The 5148-nt window shown below is 40.3% G+C and overlaps 1 protein-coding gene across 3 annotated transcripts in view; it reads left to right on the forward strand.

Annotated features, from left to right (window-relative positions):
* The first annotated feature begins 551 nt into the window (after nt 1-551).
* si:dkey-30c15.13 (uncharacterized protein LOC558731 homolog) overlaps nt 552-5148 on the forward strand; it is a 191242-nt gene continuing 186645 nt past the window's right edge. The window contains exon 1 of one of the 3 annotated variants that reach the window (XM_051922419.1): nt 552-684. The gene's annotated coding sequence lies outside the window, so the exon portion shown is untranslated. Of the gene's footprint in view, nt 685-728; nt 764-1600; nt 1739-5148 lie in introns of those variants that run through there. The other 2 variants (XM_051922416.1, XM_051922417.1) reach the window with 2 other exon arrangements.

Here is a 5148-nt window from a genome sequence, read left to right on the forward strand (position 1 = left end):
ATCTACATCCATGCCCCTCTAACCACGAAGCTTAAATCATTGTACCCTACACACTCGTCTCATAGCTGGCATCTTAGCCCCCCTGTCATTAGCTGATGAGCAGACAGCCTTGGTGTCACAATCCCTCCTGACCCACTAGCAGCTGTGTTTGATGGACTCCCAGATGGGTTTATAGTGGAGAAGGACAAACAAATCGTAATTGCCTTTACCTCACCACTAGCACACAGACTTATCTTGCTCAACTGGAAGAATCCCACCTCACCACTTTTAAGTCAGGGGGTAAGTGATGTTCTGTACTACCTGAAATCAAATTCTCACTCAAAGGATCTGTTCAAAGCTTTTTAAAATGTGACACGATCTAATCATTAACATTTTAGAATAAGCTTCTATATCGGGGAAAGGATACTCTTCCTTCCTTGCTGCTTTTAACGCTTTGCTTTGTTGTCTGGCTCTCTTCTCTTTCTTTCGGGTGGTGGTTGAAATTTGGTTTGTTAAATTTGATTTGATTGTATGGATTGTATGGATTGTTATTTGCTTCTGATTAAATTTAATAAGAAAAAAAAAATTGTGGTTTGATTGTATCCTGTTGGCTTTGGGCTTTGAACAGCCTGTCACGTCATAATTTACTCAATGAACTTTGATCGGGCTCAGAGTTCAAGTTTATGCTAGTGAATGCAAACAGAGGTGAGACTATCTTACATTTATTCTGTTAAGCTTGGAATTGTAAAAATCTGTGAAATGTCTGTTCTTTACTTCATTAAAAGTGAGTGAGTTTGTATTAAACTTTATAGAAAATGAACATTAATTTGCAGAACAGTCTATCCCTTTTAACAAGTTAGACGTGAAAATCTCCAAAGAAACCTTAAAAAAAATCAAAGCTGCTTAAATAACATTTGATTATTTTTACCATTTGCAGCGCCTTCATGTTATATTAGTATACTGAGGAATGATATGACAGATGTAATATTTGACAGTGTCTCAATGTAATTAGTGGCCAGTTGTGGCCGACAGGTAAGGCAAAGTGTAACGGAAAGTAACACTTCCTCATTGGAGTGTTTTAATTCAAATTACAAAAATGAAGAATAATTAATTTTTTAGATTGCAGTTTCAGAGAATAACAACTCAGTAAAGACTGGAAGGAGGAGACCTCTTCGATGTGTATGCGTACAGTATAAATGTATTTGTAAAGTTTCATTTCATGTATTAAATTTATGTCACTTAGTCACTAAAAACATGGACAATAGAAAAGAAGGGATAGCAATCATTTTAAATTTACAATATTTTCCTTGTTAGTTAAGACACCTTTATTTGATACAATTTAAAAATAAATCAATATTCATTTGTACAATACAATAATCTAGGAAGAAAGAAAAGAATTAAAAAGTAAGCAAGGAAAACATTTTTACGTTAATTAAGTGAATTAAGTTAAGTGAATTAAGACTTCAGTCTAATTCAATTTATTGTCACTGTAACGTAGTTTGATAAAAACTATTTCTTTTAGTTCAATAGTGCAAAAAATAGAACAACAATGCAATATACACTTGCTGAGTACATTTTTCGGATCACTATACTAATGGAGGGTCGGGCCTCCTTTTGTTCTCAAAACAGCCTTAATGTTGGAAGAACTTGTTTGAGATTCTGGTCCATGTTAGCCTGACTGCATCACACAATTCCCTCTGGGAATCTCCTGTTCTACTGCATCCCAAAGATGTTCTAGTGGATTCCGATCCAGTGACTGGTAAGGCCACTGAAGAACACCAGCTTCATGAAATCACTTTGAGACTTTTGCGAGCAGCCATTAGAAGATGGGTAAACCACAGACATAAAGGTCTGCAACGATACTCAAATAGGCCATGGCATTCAAGCAATGATGGATTGGTATTAAATATTCCAAGAAAATATTCCTTGCACCATTACACCACCAGCAGCAGCCTGGACTGTTAAAATAAGGCATGTTGAGTGCATGGATTCATGCTGTTGGAGCCAAATTCTGACCCTACCATCTGTGTGCAGAAATTGAGATTCATCAGACCAGGCTACTTGTTTCAAGTCTTCATCTGTCCAGGTTTGATGAGCCCATTGCAGCCTCTGCTTTCTGTCCTTGGCTGACAGGAGTGGAACCCAACATGGTCTTCTGCTGCCTCAAGGCTCGGCGTGTTGTGCATTCTGAGATACGTTTCTACTCACCCAGTTTGAAATGAATAGTCATCTGAGTTACTGTAGTCTCTCTCTGTCAGCTCAAATTAGTCTGGCTGTTTTCCTCTCATCAACAAGGCCTTTCCATCAGTTCGCTGTCGCTAATCTGGGTGTTTTTTGCTTTTTTGCACCTTTCTGAGTAAATTTTACAGACTGTTGTGCACGAGAATCAGAGGAGAGCAGCAGTTACAGAAACTCTCAAACAGTCGTGCCACGGTCAACGTCACTCAGATCAGATTTTTTCCCCATTATGTAGTTTGATGTGCACATGAACCAAAGCCCTTGACCTGTATCTGCATGACTTTATGCATAGCAATGCTGTCCCATGATTGGCTGATTAGATAACTGCATGGATAAGCAGGTGTACAGGTGTCCCTAAGCATTTAATCAGTGAGCTTATGTAAAATGATGCCGCAGAAACAAATTAATGTGTAAGGATTGTGACACGATTTCAAGTGCATGTCTCACTGTATCGCATTTGTGGCAGCTTTCTTTGAAAGGTATTCAGAACAATGGAGTGTGGCTTTTCTTTGCTCATGTCTCCATTGTTGGCCCTAACTCTCTTTCAACATCTTGGTCAAGGATGTCAACAGTGGAAAGTGTGTTTTAAAGATTCCTTCATGCCTTGAGTAACACTTCTTATATTGCATTTCCATTGAGGAGAGGTCAGACATGGCTTTGCTGTAGCAGGTGACTCTGTACCCCTTTCATGTCCCGTCTGGATGTACCCCTCTAATAAAACCTTTGTGAGTACAGCTATAAATATTACAACTTTTGAACCAATTAGTTTTTTTTCATATGTTTATCAAGGAATTAAACAGGTGGGGCATTGCACGAGTTCTTCACAGGGCCCACTTACAGTACATGCATACTGACAGGACCAATTTGGAATCATCCTTTAACAGCCTAACCTGAATATATTTGGTAATATAGCAGAAAACCCTCACAGACGCAAAAAGAACAGATAAAATGGAGGGGCTGAAGAGCTTATTTTAAAATAGCAGTTGGAATCACTGTAGTAGTAGGGTGTTGAACCGTGTTAGCCATTATAGATGCAACGAGAAGTCAAGCAGAATGACACCTTTTATCGGCTAACTATAAAGATTACAATATGCAAGCTTTCAAGCCAACTCAGGCCCTTTCTTTAGGAAGTTCACTGTAATAATCCATCCATCCATTTTCCAACCCGCTGAATCCGAACACAGGGGTCTACTGGAGCCAATCCCAGCCAACACAGGGCACAAGACAGGAACCAATCCTGGGCAGGGTGACAACCCACCGCAAGACACACACAAACACACCAAGCACACACTACGGCCAATTTAGAATCACCAATCCACCTAACCTGCATGTCTTTGGACTGTGGGAGGAAACCGGAGCGCCCGGAGGAAACCCACACAGACACGGGGAGAACATGCAAACTCCACACAAGGAGGACCTGGGAAGCGAACCCAGGTCCCAGGTCTCCCAACTGCGAGGCAGCAGCGCTACCCAATGCGCCACCGTGCCGCCCTACTGTATATATATATATATATATATATATATATATATATATATATATATGTAGTTATTATACTTTGATAATCCTTTTGTTATTGTATTATTCTGTTTCTTATAACGAGTGTGCCTCAGTTACCTTGATACAAGTCTAAAGGCTGAGACCACCATTGCCAACAACAGAGAATGGAAAGGTAAATAAAATAGGAGGTTTGCTGAATTATTTAATTAATTACCTGTATTGCTGAAGGCAAAACTAATATTTAATTCAATTTTCCAACCCGCTGAATCCAAACACAGGGTAATAATTAATTAACCAAGTTAAAATTTCTTTTTTAAATTCCACATTATTATGGCATCGTCCTGAATGACCGTCTTATTGATTATTATTCTATAATATGGAGACCAAATCTGCACACAATCCTCCAGACAAAGTCTCACGACTCTGTTATACACAGTAGATTAATCGTTTACCACCTTTGTCTTCGTGATGTGGGGATCCCCAATTTGCATAAGAGAGAAGGAGGTGAGCCCTGGTTTCCAAGAAAATCAACTTTATTGTAGTGAAAAAAGCATTTATTGAAACTGGAGCTGCCACTTCAGTACATACAAGCACAGTAATCAAGCAGTGACGTTGTCGTTCGTTGTTCAGTTTAGGAGCAGATGGCCTCCCCTCATCAGGCAGGTTCAGTGGTGGACCCAACTCATTCTGGAGGAGAGAAGACAACAAAAGAGCACAAGGCCAGGTCAGTGGCCAGTTTTTAATGGTCCCTGCATCAACCATTGGGAGACAGACATGTTACACAAGGGGCCTGCAAACGTGCAGTTGTACTGGCGATGGACACTTGGAATAAGCTACCAAGTAGTGTGGTAGAACTTTAGGAACTCTCAAAACTAGCCTTGATGTTTTTTTAGAAGAATTAATTGGATAGGACTGGGCTGAATGGCCTGTTCTCATCTAGATTGTTCTAATGTTCTAATATTTTGTTAACCTTCTTAATGGCTTGTTGATAGTGACAAGTCTACTATCTTAAATGGCACTCTCAAGTTTCAAAACTTTCATTGTGTATTCAAATCTGACATTTTTACTTCCTGCCTTGTAATAATTTGCATCCATTTACATTAAATTAATTTGATTTACCACTTATCTGCCCAAGGGTGGCATGGTGGCACAGTGGTAGCGCTGCTGCCTCACAGTTAGGAGACCCGGGTTCGCTTCCCGGGTCCACCCTGCGTGGAGTTTGCATGCTCTCCCCATGTCTGCGTGGGTTTCCTTCCACAGTCCAAAGACATGCAGGTTATGGGCATTGGCGATCCTAAATTGTCCCCAGTGTGTGCTTGGTGTGTGTGTGTGTGTGTGTGTGTGTGTGTGTGCCCTGCCCAGGGTTTGTTTCCTGCCTTGCGCCCTGTGTTGGCTGGGATTGGCTCCAGCAGACCCCCGTGACCCTGTAGTTA

Source organism: Erpetoichthys calabaricus, chromosome 2 (assembly GCF_900747795.2).
Source record: "Erpetoichthys calabaricus chromosome 2, fErpCal1.3, whole genome shotgun sequence".
In the NCBI taxonomy this organism is placed as follows: domain Eukaryota; kingdom Metazoa; phylum Chordata; class Cladistia; order Polypteriformes; family Polypteridae; genus Erpetoichthys; species Erpetoichthys calabaricus.